At 32.5% G+C, this 26,836-nt stretch overlaps 1 protein-coding gene across 2 annotated transcripts in view; it reads left to right on the top strand.

Annotated features, from left to right (window-relative positions):
- LOC127728151 (40S ribosomal protein S18) overlaps nucleotides 1-26,836 on the top strand; it is an 821,762-nt gene that overhangs the window by 635,729 nt on the left and 159,197 nt on the right. The gene's annotated exons all lie outside the window — the stretch shown is intronic.

The following is a 26,836-nucleotide window of genomic DNA, read 5'->3' as shown; positions in this document are numbered from 1 at the left end:
TTTTGACTGAATGAGGATTCGTATGGCGGGTTTAGCATCCATATAAGTAGATGCTAACCCTGTCGACGCACCCGGTCTCGCACTTTCTGGAGTTCATGCGATTCCCTCGGATTTTATTATTTACTCTGAGTTGTATATTCTTAATCGATTCATGAGATTTGAACAACGATAAACTACTGTTGCCTTAAATCATCATCCCCATAGAAATGTTGTTCTGCTGGTCACACTAGTAAGTAGGTAAGTAAAATAATTTATTATAGTGACATGTGTTTTTCACAAAATATAATATAGTGAAATATAAAAAAACAATAATTAACACCCGACCCTTTGGGTCTATAAGTCACTTCAAACATTAATGTCAATGGTACGACGAACAAAATAAATAAATTTTATCGAAAATTTTCATATAAAAAGTTTTTTCTCTTACTGAAAGCTTGCAATAGGTATTTAGCAGTTTTTCTCGGATGTTGACATAATAAATATTTAAACTGTTCTTCATTTGATAGTATATATAAATTGTCTATTTGTGAGAAATGTTGCAGTCGCAGATTGTTGTAAAAGTTACAGTTTATGAGGAAATGAAATTCGTTTTCCACACAGTTGTCACTACACATTTTACACAAACGGTCACCTTCGTCTTCACCTACAAACCTGAGTGGAAGAATGCCACACCTGAATTGTGCTATTATGGACCTTTCGTTACGGTTAAGATTAAGTTCAATGTAATGTTCACAGCTGTATTCAGATTTTATGAACCTGTATGTTCGTAGTTTCGGAAAGGTCGTTAAACCTTTCTGCCAATCTGCGGAGCATTTATCTTTCAGCAATGTTTTGCACATCACTAAATCGCAGGTGTTTTTGTAATAAAGTTGCTCTCTAATCCTATAACTGATATAATGTTTTTCACTTCAGATGACCAATTGTTCGTGCATTTTTCGTAGTCCCAATTGAAGACGCGTTTACATATACGAGTTGCGTCCATTGATAAAAGTTTGTTCCAATACCTTATCATATTACACCATCGTCGTTCCTTTGCGTTCACCCAACCAACTTCACCGTTTATTGCCAATGTCGGTGCAAATTTATGGACGCCAAGAAAATAACGAATTGCTTAGTTTTGAATTTGATTCAAGCAAGCGAAGTCTTTGCATCCCCAGATTGAAGAGCTGTAGTCAAGCACTGGTACTACACACGAAGTAAAAAGTTTCTCAAACGTTTTCATTCCGAAGTCTTTTAGATGATGAATCTTTGAGATGACCCTCCTAAAGCTCTACCTCCAGCTTCCGATAGTCTTTTTGCATTATCTTATAGTCCTTTAGGTCGTGAAAAGTTACACCGAGGTATTTATATGTGTCAGTTATTTGAAGTAGATTGTCACCGATTTTGAACTGGAAATCACTTCTTTTAGATCGAGACGGACGAAAATGCATAACTTTTGATTTCTCTGTATTTATCAAAACACGCCATCGCTTGCACCACTCATGGAATTTATCAAGCATGCATTGCATGTCAGCTATTATCCGAGGACCTTGACAACGTAAACAATGAACAACTTTGAAAGCTGCCAATCAAAGACTAAACATACCACATTCACCAGCCTATCAACTAGAATAAGAATTTCAAGTTACTGATTTATTCAATTGAAGACTATGCCAAACACGGTTGAAGCGCGAGCCGTATTAGTCTCAACTGAATACCTGAATATATCAAAGCTATTCGGTTATGAATTTAGAGGTGTATCCGAAACTGCGATTTTCCATGAACACACTGGGTTCTTTTCCTTTGAAGAAGCCGGAGGTTGCGTTATCCTCTTTACGACAAATATGTTGTTGTTCCAACAGACAAACCTTCTTACATTTGATGTATTTTTATATGAAAAAATTCAAAAAAATCATTATTTGGAGACTTGGAATCTAACTTATATACCTACATCATTAATGAAAGAGATTTTAGATAATCACAAATCCGTCCTGTATCCTTTGGCATTAACACCACAAAGGACGTTGAAAGTCTCATTTCTTTTTACTTGACACCAAAACTCCACAAAAATTCTTACAAATAACTAAATATATTGCAGACTGACTTCAAAAGTAATGTGATGAGATATATTTAACAGCAGTGTCCGTCAGATGTGGATTCTTAAGAATTCTAAAGATCTACTCCAAAATCAACAATCACAATCATTACAATTTTGCAATGATATCAATTTTTTACGCACTACACCATCATTCATCATACACAATTGAAAAACCTATTCATCATACACAATTGAAAAACCTTTTCATTTAAACGTGCTTTTTGTCAAAAAGTGGAATCGTGGATACGAATTTCTTGTTCAATATCACGAAAAATAATATTTTGTTTAATATCACAAAAAATAATAATTTGTTTTGTGAAGAATCACATTGAGTCAGCATCAATACACCGAAGACGATATCATCAAAATGACTTTTTGTTCGGCAGAATAGTTGTCGAGTTTTGTGGATTGATATTTTCCAACAAACAATCGTTATTCCAACGGGTACTTATTGTGCGCCCCTACTGGTCGACTTATTAAGTATTCATGCAAAGCAGTATTACCAAAACTTCACACAAAGGCAAAAAGAAATAGTATTTTGCAAAGTGCTTTAATTTCATGTTCAAATATATTGATGATGTTCTGTCACTCAATAACCCTCATTTCAGCTATTGCTTAATCTAATTATCTCAGTGCACTTGACAATAAGAATTCTACTGAAACTAAAAGACCTGCGCCATATCTAGATATTTTTCTTGAACAGAGAAGAAAGGATCTATGACAATCGTTTCGATTTTAGTTTTCCTATTGATAGTTTCGCGTTTTTTTTTATATCTCAACTAATACGCTACGCACGTGCATGTTCACATTATACGTAATTCATTAGCAAGATTAATTTCTAACGGTGTTCAATTTTTAAAAGTGCATTTAAGGAGACATGCGAAGAAATTCTACAAACTATTTTTTATTTTTTTAAAATTCAGGTCTTTACTTTTCTTTTTTTGGAAAAGATTGAGTTCGACGCGATTGTTGCTATCTAAGTTAAGTAAAGTTCCCAACTGTTTTTCATTTAAATCCCCCACATTAATTGTATCACACACAAGTCCGAGGCATTCTTTAAAAATATGGACAGCAATTTGAACTTTCTATTATATCATATTAGGGTTTTTTTTGTATTTATGCTCATTCAGCTCGACATATAAGATAACTTGACAGCATAATGCCAGTAGCAATGTACCATATAAATCGCTGACCATATAATAACCGAGAAGATAAATTTTGCCATGTATTATACAAATAAATACTAGTACTTCAGGGAAGGAAGACTTTCTGCAATGGAAAACAGACTTACTTTAGAAAAACTGTCACGTTAAAACGAGATAACGACTAGGATTGATATGTAGGTTTCTGAGTTCATGGACATTGAAACATGTTTATAGATACAGCATGTGTTCCAACAAAATGATCATTGGCTGTACTATAAAAATTCTCTCCAATATGATCACCAGGTTAGATAAATGCAACTTTTGATGAAATTCCCGCTGGCTAAATCATATATCCAGGTGTATGTAGAAAGATTAAAAAAAAAGTGAGGGAAGGGGGCAATAAAAAAAATGAGTCGATGCGAGACAATAACTTGGTAAAATAACTTACAGGAAAACAAGATTTCACACAAATAGATATAAAAAGATGTGGTATGAGTGCCAATGAAACAACTCTCCATCCAAGTCACAATTTGTAAAAGTAAACCATTATAGGTCAAAGTACGGCCTACGCTACATTGAAAATTAGTCTGAGCAACACGAATCGCATATCATGGAAATTGTTTCTTAACGATTTTCACCTGCTGTTCAAATTCGAAAAAAATAGTGGTTCTTTTTTAACAGTTTCGACCGTTTTAGATAGCAAGAGATTTTTTGCATACACAGTAGCCAGTTAAATGAAATGTCGACAAAAATGTGTACCAAATTGGAGAGAAAATTAGTTGTCCTATATTGATTACAGGTTTTTCTACCATGGAATCAGTTATATGCATCTGATTGCACAATATGCAAATGAAAGTTAGATATACATGCATTTTCTGCACCCACAACATCTCTCTCCAACTCATGGGGTTCAGGTCATACCCAGACAAGGTATCAGAGCTATGCATGAGAGAGAAACATTACTTAATGTTAGATGATTTTCAAAATTTATCCCAGCACATTTTATAAACATTTCCCGTATGTTCTCGCCCATACCGAGGTACTTGCTCCCATGCTAGTGATACCCTTGGGGACTCACAGACCACTACCAAAAGTATCGACCCAGTGGTAGTGATAACATAAACGGTACCGATTGTACAGCACCAGATACGTATTTCGACAATTAATGTCTCTTCAGTGATGCTTGAGGAAAAGTATTTTTGAAAACCCTCAATCTGATACAAACGTAGAAGAGCTGATGAAACCAAAGCGATTAAAAGAGTAAGACTGACAGTATATATGTAGGGCTCTGAACCGGTATGATACTCCAAACCGCGATGGTAATCCGAACCGCGATGGTCAAGGTGAAATACAATGGTTTGACAGTGAAATGCGTTTTTTTATCACGCTGAAGTACGATGGTGTGGCATTGTGACTACATCTTGTTGATAGCAATGCAGAAGTGCGTTTGTACTAACGCTGAAGTGCGTTGTTTGTCAGAAGCAGAAATTTCAGGTTAAGAAGTAAATCATCGTGAGTGTGCAGCAAAATTAAATAGGACGATATTTCATTTAGTATGAAACTGCCACTAGGGACATACATTATATACAATATAGTTTTGTATTTCAAATGTTGCAAACACTGTTAGATGAGATTTACATTAAAGGTAAAGATGAAACTCTAATATTAGCAAGGAACTTACATATGATATTCAAACAGCATACGATTATCAGATACTCCTAATTTGTATGATAAACAGAATTATTGCAGGATGATACTTCCTTTTACGGTTCTGTTATTTCAAACACCACATACATATCATCGATACCGAAATGCCATAAATGTTTTATGGACAATAATGAATGCAAATTCATATGCTTACTAATAAAAAATCTACTTCTCATAATGATTGCAAATCTGTATGTTTTGAACTAGCCATCACGCGTTATATAGACCATCGCCCTTCAGCGAAGAAACCATCACACTTTGGAGAGGATCATCGCACTTCAGCGTGACCATCGCACTTCAGCATCCTCCTCAAGTCCTACATATATAATTTAGTATCCCTTACTAAAGAAACGTGCGATAGATGTGATCAATATAATCACAAAACTATTGCCAATCAAGTGAAAGGACATAGAGGTACGCTCTTCAAATGTTTCGGTTCTTATACATCCTTGGTTTTCAAATATTCGGCTTTGAGCGTTCCTGATGAAGGTAGATCCAGGAAAGCGCTTCGGACGCATGCAATTTATAACGTGTTGTTTTCATCTTTTAATGTTAATTCTTGCTTCTTTTTATTCTTTTGAGAAGCAAATGTTTGATGTCTACCTCATACGAGTAAAGGAACAAGTCAGTAAGAAGAATATCACAGTTGGTTCCCATAGGAATGCCGACTGTCTTTTGATAAACACATGATCCACCTCACATTATAAATTTTGGGGAAAGAAAAACTCAAGCATCATGATAACGTCAAATCAGAACATTTTGTTCTCCTGAAGTATGAAACTGCAACTAAGAACATACATTATATAAAACATATTTTTGTATTTCAAATGTTGCAAACACCGTTAAACTTTAATAGTAGCAGGGAACTGACATATGATATTCAAACAGCATACGATTACCACGTAATGTGCGCCGGGTATTGATGGTACCATGCCGTGTGTGCATGGGATATAATTTCTATTTACATTCAAAGTTCGATTTATCCTTTCCAAAAAGATATTTATATTTACATTTGTCGTTCAATTTAATGAAACAAAGTTCGAAAAAATCTTCTTTTAAGTTTTTAAAAAAGGAATACTAAAAGTGTGGAGACGACCTTATAGATTAAACAATTTTGAAAGATTAAAGCGTTTATTTGCAATTGTCAAAAAGAGATTTATACCAAAACGGTACAAGCTATTTACTAAGCTAATCATTGCAACACATGTTTTATTATATATTATATATAACCGGGAGTTTTTCCGGCTATAATAACTCAAAGACGGAATACCAATACTTTAAACTTTATAAGCAAAGTCCTGACATTACCAGACCTTAGACCTAAACTTCCTCAAAAATAGCATACAAAAGCAGATATAAAACAGTATCTATAGAAAAGGATTAGTATCCAACGGATTAACTTGTTATCGTCAAGGTGGTTTCCATTACGACAAACATATATTTAACAATAGAATCAATTAAAAACAAAGAAATGTAAAAAGGTTGGATAAACAGATTAACAAATTGTCCCTATAGCACTTAAAATATATTGTCTGAATTTGGTTTATTTCAACTTCACATTTGTCTAAATCTTCCTGGTTATATTCGCCACTACTCCACCTTAACTCGGTCTCCGAGTTTGCTGAATTGAAACAATTTCACTTCGGTTAACTTCGCGGATACCCTCCTCTTCGTTGACGTTGATGCGAAATGTGAGAAAAGTTTGTACGCACCCTTTGATTCTCGGCGATTGAAAGTTCACTAATCAAATTTTTATTTTCATGTTTACAGTTAGAATTTTCTTCTTTGAGTTTCTGAATTTTGTCTTTAAGTTGTTAGATAAAATGACAGTCTTGCATCTCAGCATTTTTCACATCCATTGTTAAACGGTATCTGGTGTTCGTTAAATTAAGGTTTTCCTCTTTCAACCGCACTCTTTCTCTTTCAAAATGTTCAGTTCGACATGTTTGCTCAGCTAATTCATGTTCAATCTTTTGGATTATCCGACCATGTTGTAAACGTTCCAAATTTAATTTATCCAAATTGTTCCTTAAAATAACATTGTCCCTAATAACGGTATCTAATCTTGAATTTTCACATTTTAGAACAGCTATTTCTTTGAGGAAGTTTCGGTTAGACGCTTTTAACTTGTTTAGTTGCTGTAATGATTCGCCCTGTGTGGAGCACGTAAAAGCGGAGAGTTCATTGTCCTCAAGTCCTTGAAACGGAAATTGAGACATTTGTTTCTTCTTTATAATCTTTCTCATTCTGTCGCTGTCTCTCGGAAATTTTGATTTTGACTTCTTTTTTAGTTTTGGATTATCACATGACTTTACGTGAAAATTACACATGCGGGCGAAGTGTCCATGATGTCTGCATTTGTAACAATAAGCGTTTACTGCATTACACTGATGGTATGTGAACACAATTAAATCATGATATTGACATGATATGAAATTCTGTTTGATTAAAGTCTAATGATTTCAATGTTGATGTGGTTGCTTAGGCTAGAGTGTTCAGTTCTATGCAAGAGGTGTTGCCATTGATGCCTCTGTCGCATTAGTAAAGTCCTTATTTGGGTCGTTGGCTAAATTCGGGTTTAGAATGTCTCAGTTTTTAAAATCTAGTACTGAAATTTTTTGGTTAATAAGTTGTTGTATAAGTAAAATATATAGATATCTTATTGAAGTACCTTATTCAGATTTCTCCAGAAGAGTTTACGGAATTTTCATGTAATGTTTAAGTTTACCTTTGATATAATCACGATTTTGAAGAACTTTAGCGGACTTTTTAAGATTGCAGGTTAAAGGTCTCCACGATCAGAGTTTGTATATAAACACCTTCAACCATCTTGACACCAAGCATAAGTAATTAATATATCTTAAGGGAAGAGGAGAATATTGTAAAGTAAGAATAGATTTATTTTCTATGCTTCATTTACTACAATTTTTTTCAAATCATTGTCAAAATTATCGTATAATATTGATATAATTTTAACAAATGCCAAACGTTGAGTGGTTACTCGTCATAATGTTTGGTATTGGTTTTGAGTTTCAGCCTTTTGTCTTTGAGAATACACGAAGAAGTTAATCACAGAAAGACGTCTCTTGCAAATGACCACAGATATCACTCAATGTTTACACGAGAGGCATACTGCTAAAAACTGTATAAAATATGGACATTTGCTTATCTAAATCTTGAAGACTTACATCTAAGATTATACAAGTCATTGCTCAAAATTTGTATTCGGGCACAAGGGGTCGTTTTACTGAGAGAAGAAAGTCAAGTAAATACATCCCTTTTATCAAGTAATAAAAAGGCCATCATGTTTTACTCATCAAAGATTCCAAGCTTATAATTTCTTAAGTTCGACGCGCGTTTCCTCTGCATACTAGAATGGCAACTCAAATACGAAGCTGAAGAGCATTGAAAAAACAAAAAATTCCGAAAAGAGGTGCCAAATACGGATAGGGCCATCTTTGCCTCGCGTAGAAAACCTCCACGTGTTTTGAATAATAAACAATTTGATAAACAGCAAATTTATTGATAATGACCTTATCATTGATATAATTGATGATTATGTAATTATATTTACAGATCAGAATGAAACTGATTATTGCTTTGTCTCTGTTTCTTGGATATGTCACTTGGTATGTATGATGTTTTTTTGCAAGCGCAGTACCATTTCTAATTTCTATCGAAGGACAGACGTAGTTTCAATCAGATGTTTGGTTTATTGTATTATTCTATATTTAAGCGTTTACTGTCTTATTAATTTATTAACCTTACACCTAAGAATCATATTATTGGTTAGGAACTGACCAGATATTCATAGAAATGAGTTAATGCATCAATCAACCAATATAGATATACAGCCTCCATCCGCGCAAAATTATGCTGTGCAGTCTCTTCGTGAATGACGTTTGAACCAATCAGAAGGTCAAAAACAAGGACTTCCCCTTATTCAATACAAGTGAAACACACTTATTTTGCTGTTATACGTATTACCGTTAGTAATTTATCAATGATAACTTAAGAGGACAAGATACGACATACGTTAAGATCGAAACCTTGCCATTCTATATCACTGTCAGATTTGTTTGTTGCTCTTATCAATAAACAGATAATTACATTGCATGTTCGTATGTTTCATATGAATACGTACTTTTGATTGACTAACAACAATCGCAAAGCTTTCCAAAATCATATTTCATTTTTTATGACTTCACTTTCTTCTCATAGTAATGTCACAACAATGTACAAGAAAACATAGAAAATCTTAAAATACCTCGTAATTTTATGGTAATCAGGATAATTTAATGCTTCATTTTGTAATTTTATAGGGTTTTAAAAACGTTGATCGTTTGAATATTTTTACAATGAAGTGCATCCGCGCTTTATACAAAATGTGCTCCGGTCAACGCTTTTACATCCCCAATAAAATTACAAAAAGAAGCATTCAATTCTAAAGTGAATTATGAAGTTTGTCGCACAGTATTTTGATGATTCGAGCACCATAGATGAGTCTTATGTAGACGCGTGTATGACGTATTAAATTGCAAGAAAGATCCATGGTTTTATTACGTATCTTAGAACAAGTTCATGTCCTAAGATGGTCTAAAGACATATCTTAGTCATATGTGATGTTAAGAAACGTGTCTTAAGTTATAATAATTTTCAAATTTATAGGAAAATTAGGACAAAGATATACAAATCTTATGATATTCTCAGGATAACTACAATGCTATTCATTTTACAATTATATCGATAAAAAAATTATTTTGCTATTCTGAGCCGTGTCATGCTTTCAATGTTATATTAAACTAGATATTGAAATGAAAATAACACTCTGAGTCTTGTCAACGACAACTCATGGAGTATGTATTGTCATGAAAATGTTGTGTAAATGAAAATAATACTTTATACATTTTGTACGTCTGAAGTGCTTTTCTGGACTTACCTTCATCGGGAACGCTCAACCCCAAATATTTGAAAGCCAGTTATATATAAAGACGCAGTAACTTTTAGGAGCTTTAAAACAAAACATGACCTAACAAGAATAGCAAAATTCATTTACTGTTAACTTTACCTAACGGAGTTTGAACCTCAGTAATGTCTTATTTTTTTAGCGGGGAATTTTGGAAAACATTGCTATTAATCGTGTCAGTACCGAGGCTCTGACTACTGAGCTTAATGTACATTCGGAGACTAGCAAACCCAGTGCTAGTAAATGAAAATTACATGTGTAAGGCGTTCATTTAAAACTGTCATACAGAATTCTTCGATTGGGTCTAGATAAAAAGTAAAATCACAAAAATAATGAACTCCGAGGAAAATTCAATCGGAAAGTCCCTAATCACATGGCAAAATCAAATGACAAAACACATCAAACGAATGGACAACAACTGTATAACTGTATAAATGATAACATATTGAATGTGTGTAAAACGAGTTGTTATAATTGATTTTTACGACAAAAGCACAGAAAAATTGATTATGCTGCATATACTAGTATGCCACATGTGTCATCTAACTTTTATAACTGACGAGAGCCTCGATATATTTTATAATCATAATATTTCTCAATTGCATTAAACAGCATTACTAACTGCCGGAAGTAATATGTTTTTCTACATTTAATTACATTCTTGACTAAGCCTGATCCTTTGAGACCAAGCCTGACAGTTTGTTAAATTATGTTTTACCGAACTTGTCCAAAACGTTTTACAGTCAGTTTTGAATTGCAGTCAGCATATCCATGGTCATGAATTGAAAGTATTGGCTCAGAATGAGTTCATGGGCTATGATCACAATCACAATGGTGTTTTAGAGATGGCAGAATTTGAAGCTTCTGTTCATGGCAGTGATAGCAACGGTTTGTATTCTTATATCATTTATGGAATGTTGTCCTTTGAATTTTGAAATAACAAAATACTATAAATTCATCAAAAAAATCACCCTTGAAATGTTAAAATGACATTGGTTATTGAGATACAAGTAATAATTCTTTTAAATCTTGTGTTATATATTTGCTCATATTTAGACTTTCAAACTTCTTATGTTAGAGGATATCATGTTTTCAAAATTTCAGGAAAGAATCGACCTCTGGTTATTATCAGCGAAAAGGTCACGTCAAAGATAAATATAGATTCTTCATAGATACCAAGATTAAAAGTTTGTACGCCAGACGCGCGTTTTGTCAACAAAAGACTCGAATGCAAAAATTTAAAACGCCAAAAAAAGTACGAATTTGAAGAACATTGGTAATTCTACTGTTTATCCAAGTATAAGTGGTTAGTTAGTTGAAAACGAATACTAGAACTTTGAAAACAATAGAACATTTAAAATCCCTTATACAATTCGTTTATTAAACACACGAAGTCAGGCAGGTTCATATTTTATAAAAATGCCGAACATAAAGTAGTTTGTTAAACACCAGACTGTAGTATCTTTTAGTACACATTAAAGGGTTCAGTATGGGACGTCACAAACAGTTTGACAAAAATATGACATTGTGCAATGCTAAAGTATCATTACATTATATTGACCGGATGTAAGACCACGAGTTTTCATAAATGTATAGAAATATAATAATACATATTTATTTATGTTTTGATTTATCAAAAACAGAATCAATGTAAGCACTTATAAAACAACACTCAAAGATCTTGATGTTGTGTTGAATTGATATCCTTTATGAATAAGTTCTTGAAAGGATATGACGCTTCAGCCATAATGTGACTATAATATCACTTTATTCAACTATCTTTAAATTTACATCGTTTTGAAAGGATTGAAGACTTTTCTTTTTTTCAGTTTAAATTGTCAAATACCTCAATATCAAGACGTACCTTTTAGATCATGCGATTCCCTTAGATTTCTTTTCTTTTTTGTTACCTTGATTTGTATCTCCTTAACCGATTTATGGGATTTTGAAATCGGTAAACAGTTGCCTAACTCTTCTACCACGATGTTAGATTTACACTCAACTTTTTCTCAACGATTGCAAAGTACTTTTTCTAAATCAATTTAGTTTTAAATCAGGATGACACAGTCACTTTAGTATAGTTAATAGTCTATTGATGTTCTAAGACAATGTCATAGAACTATGACAATGTAATTTATACTGTCCAAGCATCGCCTCAAACTTTGTACAACAGAAAAGCTGATTGGACATTAGTGACGCCCTCATGAATGTGCGTCCTATCAACGACCTTCAGTAAGCTTTCATTAAAAATGTTCACACACAAGTAACTGTATTTTCTAAACAAAAAAAAATACATTAATTCAATTTATTTTGCATTGAACATGTAATGAAGCCACGGATTCATAACCTTAAAAAATGGTTCACTAACGGTTGATAAAATGTTGTAAATCTGAATAGAAATATAAAAAATTATGTCCAGTACGCATTTATAAACGGGCTCTATTTGAACATTTTGAAATGTTTCAGTGATGTACTTTTTTTAGTTTAAAAGAATTTTAGAGGTCAATTTGAGTTTTAATCATTGGGTTTTCAATTTTAATCAAAACCATGTGTTGGGTTTTCTTCTTTTTTAAACTCTGGTGATTCCCATTATCTTCTAAAATTTTGTTTTGAAGATGAATGATTTAACATATTTATACCAAACATTTAAATTTTACTCTTGGTTTATAAATACCATTGAAGTACAACATCTAACACAAGATAAACATTGCTAGAAGAAAATGAGGCACTCGTTCTCAGGTTGAGATGGAACATGTCTGTTATTTGATTTTATGAGGTAAACAACTAGAAACCTTTTGAATATCTTCTCATGACAAGAACAAAAAGTGGCAAAACTGAACTTCCAACAACGAGCGATGATTCCTTATCATATAATACTCTTGCAATGAATTTTTTAAACACAATGGGAAACTTATCAATCTAGACATTTCTTATCCAGAATTACTTCAGTGTCAAATAAAGGCAACAGTAGTATACCGCTGTTCAATAGTCATCAATCGATTTAACTGAAACAAATCTTTAAACTGTAAAACTATAATACATTATTTCATTGTACACCGACCCGAGCAGTAAAATGAAGTATGGTAATTATTTCATGATATATTTTGACCATCATTTGTGACTTTCAACAATTGACATTCCCTTTTGATCACTTAAAACACTGCACAATATTCAAATAACATATACGTTTATACATGAGCTTTGGAATGATACAAAATGGAAGAAAACAAAAATTAATTGTAAAATATTAACATTTTGTTTTTTATAAGGCTTAATTCTATCCATCTAATTTTTTTATATCTAAAAGTTGTGGTTTACTTAAGACTTAGAATAATTCTTTTCAGAGTATAATTGAATTCATACTTGTAATTCGAAAAGCAAAGTAAAATTTCAATCCTTTTCAATTTCAAAATGTCAAAAACTACAGATTTTCAAGAAACAAAACTTCATTTATAATTTTAGCTATTGACTTTAAGAGGCTTATCTTTTTGCGTATAAATTGAAAAAAGTTGGAAATATAAATTAAGCAGGCCTCAAAGTGGGTCTTTCAGATGAAGAACAACAATAAAAGCACTGATCCTCTGCCTATGGTATTGCCCATTGCATGTAGGGATTTTGTGTTGTGAATTAATTATTTTACACCATGTTCCTTCTTTCCAGTCGATAATTATTCAGATTTGAGGAATAAAATATATGTAAATTTAAGTTTGTTTTTTTTACATCGAATAATTCAAGTGCGATGGGAGCAATTTGGGCCATATATTATTGATGAATTTGGCCAGTTAAACATACATATTTTCTTTCGATTCCAAGAAGAATGAAAATGTTGTCTGTACTTTAATAAGGTTGTTTTACTACTACATAAAGTAATTCGCTTCAATCGAAATTGTCCTCAGAAAGAAAAACTAAGGTTTCGCTTGCTCGCACTTCTTTCTGTCTTCCATAGAACAATTTTTTTTCTTCAAATTAATCAAAATTCAAAGATTCGAACAATTTGAACAATTTCATAATTCCGGGCATAACATAATTTTTTAACTTTCAACATGTTCAAGTCGAAAGAAAGGGAAAAAAAATATTTTCAAGAAACTGAAAAAAGAACCACTTTGACTTTATTTCCAGCGCACGCTGTTTAGTACTTGCGGTTATTTTTCTTATCGTTGTTTTATTTTCAACAATAGAGAATTGAAGATGTAAACAGTAAATTTTTATTCATTTATCATAATTTTAAGGAAACTTTGATTACATTTTAAATGAAAATTGTGTAATTCATTTACTTTATTTAGGCATGTCAAACTGCCACTGGTATCAGAAGTCCTAGTAATGGACTTCTGCTAGTATCCTATAAACTGTTCAATCGATTGACGTACGGTAATGCTTTAAACAATGTAATCTATAAAATGACATTGTCATAGTTTTAGGACACTGTTGTTACATGTATATGTATTTGTATCAACATCAAAGAGTTATGTACTTTATTGTCGGAGTTGTGGACTACTGATTCAAAATAATGTTGATTTCGACAAGGAGCTTTGTAACCGCGGAGAAAAAGTTGAGTGTAAAAAATACCTTGATACCTAGAGTACAAAAAAATGCCTCAAATGATAGTACTACCTGTTATTTTTTTGGTGCAGCCTGGCACTTTAATCAAAATAAATTAATTTATTGAACTTTTTAATCCTGTTAGTGGGACCACTTTTTAAAAGCAAGTCCTAGTCAATTGCATTCGTAGTCATTCTTTACTATTATTTCATAAAGTTTCGTTTTTGTTTGATATAGATACTTGCAATAAAACACATTCATCTCAAAGTAAATTATTCTTAGGTGATGGAAACGTAACTTGTGCTGAATATGCAGCTGCAACTACACAACCACATGCTCTAGCACTGGAGATTTTCCACCATTATGATCAAGATGGAGATTGTATCATGAGTCATGAAGATGCAGTGGCTACACTTCGTGAAATCGACTCAAACGGTATTTATGTATATATTGTACATAAAGTAGATCTTAGTACTTTAATTATGCAAATTTGATCTGCTGTTTTTTAAGTTTATTTGTATACATTTTGTTTCGTCAATCGTTTCATTATTTCCAATTTCTGTGTATATAAATCCAATATTTGATATTGTTTCTCGTGCCAGGATTAAAGAGTACACGTATAAGGGAGCAACCATTTAACTTCAAGGGGGTGGGGGTTATGGTTTTTTGTCCGAGTCAGAAAAATTTTCAATATTTAACACTATAAGGTATGGGGAAAATCTGGATTCAAACTATTTTTTTGTCATCTGCTTGACCTAAATATTTGTTTTCATCATATTGGGGATCAGAATATTTTTTTTAAATCCTCGACCCCCCCCACCTCACCCCCCCCCCCACGCCCCTCCCCCCGCCTTGAAGTTAAATGGTCGTTCCCTAATTATCTGTAGCTTTGTGTTGAAGATTTTGGATCAAATGTAATATAAATACTGGAAAAGGTCAAATAAATTTGTATTGGTCATTGAACCATTAAATCTCTGTCACAAATTATTTCTTAAATTGCAAAAGTCGAAAGAGGAAACATACCTTCACTTCGATTGCAATGCAACTGCATGATTTCTTCCTTTAACCAAATAAAAGTTGAAAATTTTTTTTTTTTTAAACAGGTGATGGAACTGTAAACGAACACGAGTTTGAACATTATTACACACAGGTATAGTATAAACAAATTACATGGTGTATCACACATTTGCTTCATGTCACATGTTTTTTTAGTAATTGCACATGTAATTGATTTGTAATATTTTTGAATTTCAATGAATTAAGTTAACGTATTCTGGAATTATATTTGTGTCCTTTTATTCGGGTTCAAAGTCCGCGTATTACTGAATAGTATTGATTTTACTTTTTATTTGTTTTATACATCTATGTGCTTATACCTATTAATATTCGTTAACTGTAGATAATGAAGCATCTTGGACATGTTCCTCACGGCCATAATGGAAGATAAGGTAAACTCTTTTTCCCCCATTGATACAGTATTAAAGATATAACATGTCTTCAATTTCAAAAGCCTCTATTAAAGAGGTCGTATCTACAAAAAAAGTAGTATTATCAAACCTTGATTGCACGGAATGTTGCCTAAAAAACATTGGTGAAATTAGTTTACCCCGTTACTGCGTTAATGTATTTAAATGTTGTTCTGGTTTTTTTCAAGGTGATTTTTTTAATAATGAACCTTGTCGATACATGGAGTTGAATTTTGATCAATCATTTACCATTTAAGCAGTTTCTATTACTTCAAAAGAGGGACGAAAGATACCAGAGGGACAGTCAAACTCATAGATCGAAAACAAACTGACAACGCCATGGCCAAAAATAAAAAGACAAACAGACAAATAATAGTACAGATGACACAACATAGAAAACTAAAATCTAAGCAACACGAACCCCACCAAAAACTGGGGGTGATCTCAGTGTTCCTGAAGGGTAAGCAGATCCTGCTCCACATGTGGCACCCGTCGTGTTGCTTATGTTATTACAAATCCGGTAAATAGTCTAATTCGGTAAGTCACATTCGTGAAAAGGGAAGGGTATTGTAGTTACGACATAAGGAATATATCCGATATCATATGTGAAACGGTTATTCCATAACGGTAAACCAACTCGTGGTGGCGTCCGTAAAATTTACGAAGGGATGATTTCAACTTCACCATTTGGAACTCTTGGCTTAATAGCTTCCTTGTGAACAGCAATCCTCTATCAAGGAAATCATGATAGGAAACACAAGCCCGGGAATATCAATTGTCCTGTGCCATTGTAATAATTACATTTCGCTGCCATTTCTAATATGTGGAAACGTATAGCAGGATCGTTTTGGGAATTGGATGGTTGCAAATCATTATTCCATGAGGTCCATAATGAGTTAACGCAACGTTACTCTAATTATTGTTGATATCAAAAATCTATGAGACCTTGTACTCGGGTTCATAAATAATGATTTGCAATTTGATACATTAAACATTAATCTGAACACATAGTTTTGTTCATTGAACTTTCTATTCACAGTCTGTTTAAAAGTGTAAAGCGGATAGCTTCTGTTAATCCTTATTTTAATACTAAGTAAAAAAAAACACTTTCTGTTGGTAATCAAATAATCGTTCTGTTTTTTTTCTGCAGGTTGCTTGATCCAAGACTATTTCTTTATAAAAGTTTTGTTACATATGTTTTGGTTTATCTCCATTCTAGTATTTTGCAAAATCTATTTTTTCAGTTTAAAATGACAAATTGTTGTCGTAAATATACACGGTCTGTTACACCAGTTGTTTCTTAAATAACATTCACATGGTACGCTTGAAACAATAGTTTGGTAAGTCATATCCATAAAACGTTCTGTAGAATTAAAACAAAAGGAAAATCAGCTAAAACCGCCTAAGGTCAGTTAAGGTCAATTTACAGTAAATGGGCTTTGTCACAGATTTTAGTAAAATTTGCATACAACTTAGGCGCATTGAACTATAATTGAAATTCGAGAAAAAATGCATTTATCTTTTTTATTATCTCAAATGTTGCTGATTGAATTTTTTTCAAAAAAGGTGAACATATGAAATTGAGAATGAAAATGGGGAATATGTCAAAGAGACAACAACCCGACCATAGAGCAGACAACAGCCGAAGGCCACCAATGGGTCTTCAATGCAGCGAGAAACTCCCACACCCGGAGGCGTCCTTCAGCTGGCCCCTAAACAAATATGTATACTAGTTCAGTTATAATGGACGTCATACTAAACTCCAAATTATACACAAGAAACTTAAATTAAAAATGATACAAGACTAACAAAGGCCAGAGGCTCCTGACTTGGGACAGGCGCAAAAATGCGGCGGGGTTAAACACTCAGTAAAACTCAGTTTAAGAGAAGTCCGAGTCCGATGTCAGAATAGGAAACAAAAGAAAATAAACAAAATGACAATAATACATAAATAACAACAGACTACTAGCAGTTACTGACATGCCAGCTCCAGACCTCAATTAAACTGATTGAAAGATTATATCTTCATCATATGAATATCAGGCACAATCCCTCCTGTTAGGGGTTTAGTATTATACCATCATAAAATATATGAGAAGAACATAACCCGTGTCATGCCAACAACTGGTTTTAGAATAAATATGTTTAATTCCGATGCAAAGACCCTATAAGTGAATCAATATTAAAGCCAAAATATGCAATCTTTAATGACCTGACAACAGTATCGTAACTAGAATCATGTGCAAAACAGTGTAGGCGAGACCATTGATTGGCGCGCTAAAATATCCCATTGACTGGGTCAGATTAGGTGAACGTTCGTCTGTAACGCCCACAACTCACGACGTATTTATTATAAGCATTTAAACTGTGGGGTTGCCAAAGGGTTTCAGTATATATACGAACTACAGTGCACAGTATATTATATACATATTTTATTTGCGATCATAAAACGTACGAAGTCGTCCATTACTATATATGTAACTATGATTGGGTCGATTAAAAAAAAAGCTGAAAATGTTTCTGTTGCCAAGGGTTTTTCACAAGTATAGTAGTTAGCAGAAAAGTTCACCAAACTATACATTTTACCTATTCAAAAACGTAAATGCAAATTCCACAAGGCTTGATCCAAATAGCCTTTTTATTGTCTAATAACTTGCAAGTACGAAAAAGACAGGACAGAAGTATATTTTGTCTATATGTTTTGTGTACGCACACTTTTTAAAGTTGATCATGCATTCGTTCTAAAATAAAATTTTTACCAGATAAAAGTTAAAAGATGACATAATTGGACATGCAACCGCAATTGTTAAATCGCTTTGACGTCCGAAAAAAAAAGATAATACAACACATGCATTGTAACTTTTAAAGCCAGTTAAATCCTTTTTTTTTTGTTGAAAGAACGTGCGATGTCATAAAAATTGATTATCAAAACATAACGAAAACACAAGTAAAGAACGTTTACACTGAAATGCAGTCAAGTTTAGCGATTGATAATTCATTGATAACATTCTGGCGTATCACAAACAAACAACTTGTAACGTCTCACTTCATTGGCCGAAAGATTTAAATACAACAACAATTGTTGTGTGCACGTGAATTGACACAGGTGACCGACAATGGAATGTACTACGTTACTACGAACGTAAAAAACAATGATTTTTGGTCGAAATAATTAAATAAGTATTTTGTGAATTTCAAATAGTGGGGTCGAAATATTATACTAATAATTTGTGTTAAGTAATATTCTTTATGCATGCAGCACTTGTACGACCGCACTATGAAAAATATAAGGATAAAATAAAATACATGTGCCGCTTTTATACGGATGAATGTATGAACCACTTTTATTTCTTTCATATTGACGCTGGGTTATTATCCTGACAATGTCGTAGTTACTTATAATTAGGATCTCATAATACTGATCCATTTCAAATTTATGATGGGTTGCACATTCCTCTTTTATTGTTTTCATGCTATAAAACGAAAATAAAGAAGCTAAGCGTTTGGTCTTCAGAAATGACGTGTCATAAACGAGCAAATTGTCCCCGAAAGATCGTACCATGTGTGCACGTGAATATAGATGTACTATGCAATGTACTATCATGGTCACCACGAAATTCAAATGAATTCAGTGAAGGCATGTTGGTGTAAAAAGGTTTGAAATGTTTCATCGGCGAAGATTTTATTTTTGCATGTGTGGAACTAAAAAATAAATAAATACTTGTGAGAAATGTCGTAGTTTATAAGGAACTATATAAATGTACTGTTTTCGATTTTGATTGGTTGAAAATTTATCCTTTAATTTCATACCGTAAGAATAGAGCTTTGCATAACATTGTTGAACAATCCGCCAAAGTAACGTGTGGCATGCGTGCGTATTAAAATGAAATACAAAATCATACATGTATGATAAACTTATAAACGAAATATTAAGAAATTAAGGATGACTACTGTAAAAGTATGTACAAAAATGGAGTCACCTTTTATCAATACATTTAGTGAATAACCACACTGTTTAAAACTGATTGTTTTCTATGCAACTATTTAAATATTTACAATATATAATTTTCAACCGAGGATAGCAAAACAGTTAATTATAAATTAAGAAAGTATATCGCTGGAGTTTATAAAGTACATTTCCTTCCACTGTGCCATGGTTTGCCATCTCCATTTTTTCTCTAAACAAAGCATGGCTGGTTACATGTTCTGAATTTACTTAGAATTTCGGGATTTTTTTTCAAAATCAAGTAAACTAAATCAGAAAAAAAATCACACTATCCTAAAACTTATGAAAGAATATGAATAATGAACATGACAGTTTATAACACAAACCCATTTACTATAAAAATCGAGCAATATCTTTAGTATGTAATTTGGTTATTTTTGTAGTTAAGTACGGTTTCATTTCAAGTACAACGTTAATTCATCAAGTCCATTGAATAAAAGATAAGGCAGGGTGAGCAACTTGACAAAAAAAAGGCAGGATGACGATTTATGTAAAAAATCAGGATAAACGAATAAATATAGTCAGGACCTAACAGACTGAAAAATAGAAAGACAGGACAGAGATAACAACTAAAAAAAATGCAGGACAAAATGTTTCATCCAAGTCCTTCACCCCCAATCAAAATAAAATGGTAGCTCCCTTAATCCAGGACCAATTGAGAGGAGACAGTTGAATTAAATATTTCGACGTGACTGTTAAGATTAAAGTTTAAAATTTTACATGCACATGTATAAAAGCTAGAATTGCCATGCGATAATCAAGAACACAATCATGTTCGGGAATACGACGATGGAAGTTTTTAACGACCTTGACCGGCTACGTGAATACTGATCAGTCCATTCAGCTTTATAGTACGCGTGTTCTATTTTCGCAGGTGTGAGGTCGAAGGTTTGAATTGACCAATGAAAACGATCGTTCCTTAACGAGTTAATCTAATAAAGTTTGTTTGACTGATTATTTTGCACGACCTTTCGCTAAGCTTGACCGCAGTTCAGTGTAAGTATTCAATATAAATCAAAACACAAAGGTTATTCCTGATTAGCACATACTTACAACTTCTTGTCCAATCAAATTGCTTATATTTGCCTTCTAATTTTCATAGTACATACTTTTCCTGTGTACTAAGTAACTACGCATGAATGACCACAAGGGTAAGATTTCATTGTATCGTAATCAAGATATTTAAAACAAAAATTGCCACTGGCTATTTTGAAATAAAATGTTGTGTTCCAAATTAAATTAAATAGTTTGTAATTAGTTTTCACGTTGATTTTTAAATATCCTGCTATTAAAATCTTTGGATCTAAAAATTGTTTTTGACAATTGCAAATTTTATCATTTAAATAAACTTTTTAGGGTAATACATATGGTTCTTTATACCCTGATTAGAGTACAACGATATCTTAAAATTATGATAATGTATCATCCATGCAATTACTTTGTACACAGAAAAGTGTGTACTATGAAACCTTGTGCAGGAAAATTTAAGCAACTTGGTGATAATTTTTTAAACTTTCTTAAGGAAGGTGATCTATTTCGTCATGAATTGATTGATTTATTGATTATTGGTTGCTTAATGTCCAGTGGCAAATATTTCATGCATGTTCAGGACGATGTCATGAATTGAAAAACTGTGATTATGTCTGAAGATAATGTGCCACCTATATATATATATAAACATATTCTGATAAATCTTTTAGTTTTTACTTTGAAATAATAAAAAAAAACCACAAAACACAAAACCTATAATCTCTGATCTATTGGTAGTTGCTTTTTAATGCCTATCTGCTAGACTATATCTATGGGGACAAACTATCTCTATGTTTCAAATTTATTATAGCTTTAGTTTTACTGTGAAATTAAAAAATGTTTTCAAAACATGTAAAGCTTCCACTGCAATTTAATTATTGTACATGTATAGTAAAAAACTGTCTGTAAAACACCGCTTTATATCAGTATATATACTTACACCAGCAGCTACCATCTTTTCATTCTGGAGTGAAGGGCCTTTTGAAATCACATATTTTACAATAATACTAGTGAGTAGATTTACAAAACTTTGTTAATGACCTCCTTTTTACAAACACCTGTGATACAAGTAGTCAGCAAAAAAATAAACTATCAATAGACCAATTAAAAGATTACTCGAGTTGTAAATATGTGCTAAATTGGATAGTCTATGGAAAGGTATATACTATGAAATTAAGAGCTCGGGGCAAGCCCCTCGCTCTAAATTTCATAGTATATATCTTTCCATAGACTAACCTAGACTTAGTTTTTCGAATTATTTTATTTAGGCGTTGAGACCCTTTGGTGACCTCACAGTTTAAATGTCTATAATAAATACGTCGTGAGTTTTGGGCGTTACAGACGAACGTTCACCTAATCTGACCCAGTCAATGGGATATTTTTGCGCGCCAATCAATGGTCTCGGCTACACTGTTATGCACATGATTCTATATTCCTTCTTAATAAGTCTGTTTAAAGGTTTTGTTAGCGTTTGAGGTGAATACTGACATTTTTGTGCTTTGTAAAGAATATTACCATAAAAGATTGGATGTGAAATACCCGAACGTATAAGATGTCTGCATGTTGAGTTATATTTACGAATGATGTCCTTATACCGATGATAAAATTTAGTAAATGTTTTGACTAGTTTATGATATCGAAAACCCTGGTGTAATAATTTTTCAGTAATACATAAATTTCTCTCGCTAAAATCTAATACGTTGTTACATACACGAGCGAATCGTACAAGTTGAGATATATAAACACCATAAGATGGTGACAAGGGAACGTCACCATCTAAAAATGGATAATTAACGATAGGAAATGAAAAATCATCTCTTTTATCATAAATTTTTGTATTAAGCTTCCCGTTAATGATATAGATATCAAGATCGAGGAAAGGACAGTGGTCATTGTTAGTATTATCTTTATTTAAAGTAAGTTCAACAGGATAAATTTCTTTAGTATACATACTGAAGTCGTCATTATTGAGAGCCAATATATCATCCAAATATCTAAAAGTATTGTTAAATTTTTGTATCAGATGTTGTTTCGATGGGTCTTTGCTGATTTTAGTCATAAATTGTAACTCATAACAATACAAAAACAGGCCCGCAATAAGTGGTGCACAGTTAGTCCCCATTGGAATTCCGATAACTTGACGATATACGGAATCTCCAAAGCGAACAAAAATGTTATTAAGTAAAAATTCAAGGGCAGATATAGTATCAAAGCATGTCCAATTGACATAGCTCTTTTGTTTGTTGCTACTAAAAAATGACCTAAACGAGTTTGAACATATGTATTCGCATTCCGACTTTTTAAATGCCCATTTAAATAGGTGTTTGAATTTTTTCTTAATAAGAATATGAGGAAAAGTGGTATATAGGGTAGAAAAATCAAAACTTTGAACAGATTCAAAATCACCAATAAATGCATGCAATTTATCAAGTACTTCCAACGAGTTTTTGACACTCCAAAAGTAGTTAATTCCACTATTTTCAGAAGCCTTATTTGAACAATTTATTATCAGGTTTTTTATTGTACCAAGTGTACTAGTAAGTAGAATAGACAATTTAGTAGTGGAACAATGACTTGAAGACGAAATAAATCTATATTTGTAAGGTGATTTGTGTAGCTTCGGAAGCCAGTACATAGTTGGGACTTTCATTGTATTTGGTTCTGCTTGTAAAGAAGTAGCTAATAGTTTATGTTTGTTACAGATATCGTTTTCTGAAAATGAAGTCAGTTGGAATGTTGGTGAATTCGTGATTTCCTTTTGCAGAACCTCAATGTAAAATTTACGTCAAACTATAATGATATTGTTAGCAGCTTTATCAGCCGGGACAAAAACAAATTCTTTGGCTAGTTCTTTTAGTTTATGTTTGATACGAGAAATATGATTTTTGTGTGGTTGTTGTTAAGAGTAAAATGTTCTTTAAAATGTTGTATACGTATATCAACTATCTTCCAAAGATTTTTTGTCAGCTTTTTCCCGTTTTATCCTTTTCAAACAGTAAGCACGAAGTGAGTCGTGGATGATATTACGACACTCATTCCAATTAATAATTGACGGGGAACGATATTTAGGTCCTTTACTGAGGAATGATTTTAACTCTCGGTCGCGAACGATGTTAAGGTCTCCTGTTATAACATGGGAAATGGGGCCATAAGTGTATTCGGAATTACTACAATTACATGACGGAGGTGTATTTTCACTGATATTTACATCTTTACAGACTTGGCTATAATTAAACACAAATTTTCGGGTAGATTTCTTGTAAATATAACAAATAAGAGGGAATTCAATATTATCAAAATATCCAGGAATTTGTTCTTTAACAGAATGGTCGTTAAAAATACCGGCAATATTTACAAAATCAAAACCTTTATTGCCATACTTTATTTTAATAAAATGTTTTTATGATCTTCACGTCGATCAATTTTTGGAAACAGTTTAGAATAACAATATGCCAATATAATTTGAACGATTTCATACTTAGGACTGCAATATGAAATTGTGTTGCAATCCTCTAAAATTTTATTTAATTTATTTATAGGTGAAGAACAGAGCTTGGTTAATAGATAATGTCTGCCGTTGTTTTTTGAAATAGATATTAGGTCCGAAATATTTGTATGGTTGGTCCGAAATTTTCTTTGATTACCATTTTTTCTACGCCCATGAGAACGGTTTTTACGAACAGTTTTAGAAACTATATCCATAATGTTAACAGAATCTGTTCTTTATAAATTACCAATGTATAGAAAGCACATAAAATCAAAGAAAAAAGTTCTTAAATTTGTTTTAAATAAAGGCAACAGTAGTATACCGGTGTTCAAGAGTCATAAATCGATTGAGAGAAAACAAATGCGGGTTACAAACTAAAACAGAGGGAACACATCACCTATAAGAGGAAAACAAAAGAACAATAGGAACACTGAAGTGCAACAAAAACAAACGCTAACATACATAGAAACGAACTATTTGATAACAACTGCCATATTCCTGACTTGGTACAGGACATTTAAAGAAAACTGGTGGGTTAAAATCATCCATTCTCCAATTTCAAATCCATAGACTTTTCTAAAAAAAAACACTATGTGTTGTTTGTACACAAATTCCCTTTTCATGATGTAAAATAATAAAAGGGTCACTGACTTTTTACTTTTTATAAGCTATATATTCAGTGATGGTCTAGGTGACAGAATTACACAAAACGTCAAAACAAGCGTAACATCATCGTGTTGTAGGCCGTTTTTCACTACTAACAAGGTTACAGATTTGTTTAAAAATAAACAAAAACAAAGTTAGTGACCATATGATTATATTATATCATTAAAACGTAAGTTTATGTATCAACAATATATAATTTTAAAGAAAATTCAATGGATTTATAATTGGAAATTTGATGATTTAAAGACAAATTTGAGAACGTTTTTCCCCGAATGTATGTGTTTTCTAAACAAACGTTTACCTTTTTTGAAAGAATTCAATATGTTATATTTCAGAAAATAAAAAAAAAAACAAATGCATTATTTTTTCGATTTTCAGTTATAGTTCAATAGGATAAAGTTGTATACAAAGTTTTACCAAAATCTGTGACATAGCCCATTTACTGTTCTTAGACCTTAAGGCTTAATGTAAAACAAATAAAACCATTTAATGACAGTTAATGCAAAACATCTCAAACCATCTAAGGTCAGTTTTATACAGTACAACTAAAACCATCTTTTGTTTTAGCACCACCGTCCCAGGTTACCGGGAGGGTTGAGCGCTTATAAACATGTTGAACCCCGCATCATTCTTCATGTGCCGGTTCCAAGTCAGGAGTTTGTAATTCAGTGGTTGTCGTTTGTTCATGTCTGTCATATTTGTTTTTCGTCAATTGTATTTTATATTAAACTTGGCAGTTAGTTTTCACGTTTTATATGTTTTATGTCGGGGCCTTTAATAGCGGACTATACGGTATGAGTTTTTTTCATTGTTGAAGGTAGTTCGGTGACCTATAATTCCTTTTATCTTCCTCATTTGAACTCTGGTGAATAGTTGTCTCATTGGCAATCATACTACATGTCGTTATTTTCATATATGTCAGTTAATGCAAGACAGCTTCAATCGTCTACGGTCAGTTAATACAGTACAGCTAAAATCGTCTAAGGTCAGTTAATGCAAAAAAGCTAAAAAGTAATGGCTACTTGGTAGGTAAACCACGGGAATGATTGTCCGGCAGCAGTGTTAGCTACACAAGAATAATAGTATAACACCGATTTATTGACACATGCGCTACGTTTTTTCTGAAGTAAAATCAATTAAGCTTCAGTTAGAAGTTTGGGAAGTAAAATTTATAAAACGTTTCGGAGCTTTAAAACCAAAAAAAACGGCGTCAATAGAACTTGCAAATATGTCTCAGGTTAATATTACTTGAAAACCTTACAACTCTTAGTTTTGATACAAATAAAAGCATCATGTTCAGTACACTACACTTATTTATAACATTACCGGTTACAATAAACGAAAAGTGAAGAAGTAAGGTCTTTTCGTTGTTCTTTGGTCTTGAATCTAGTTCATGAAAAATTTAAGAGCAATGATTGTAAAAAGGTTTCCTCTGTATTAGTATGTGCACAGTCTCTGATAATTTTTTAATTCCTATTGGAGAAACAATTTGCATATAAGTATCATTACGTTTCCAAAAACAGTCATAAGTTGTTTTTTTCAATTCACTACTGGTTTTTAATATGATTACTACACTTTCTGTAGGTTGTAAACCATAACCTTCTACTGAAGTTTACATGATTTGTTATTCCAAAGGATTATAAGAGATAGGAGCGACATCAACAGCACAACTTGGGACACAGCAGATCTCATTCGTATATGATAAAACAAGAGCTTTGCAAACGGAAAGCATATCATACATTTGTCTA

The sequence above is a fragment of the Mytilus californianus genome, unplaced genomic scaffold, assembly GCF_021869535.1.
Source record: "Mytilus californianus isolate M0D057914Y unplaced genomic scaffold, xbMytCali1.0.p SCAF_2, whole genome shotgun sequence".
NCBI classification, from domain to species: Eukaryota; Metazoa; Mollusca; class Bivalvia; order Mytilida; family Mytilidae; genus Mytilus; species Mytilus californianus.
The sequence above is the reverse complement of the archived record's forward strand: the minus strand, read 5'-3'. Positions and strand labels throughout refer to the sequence as shown.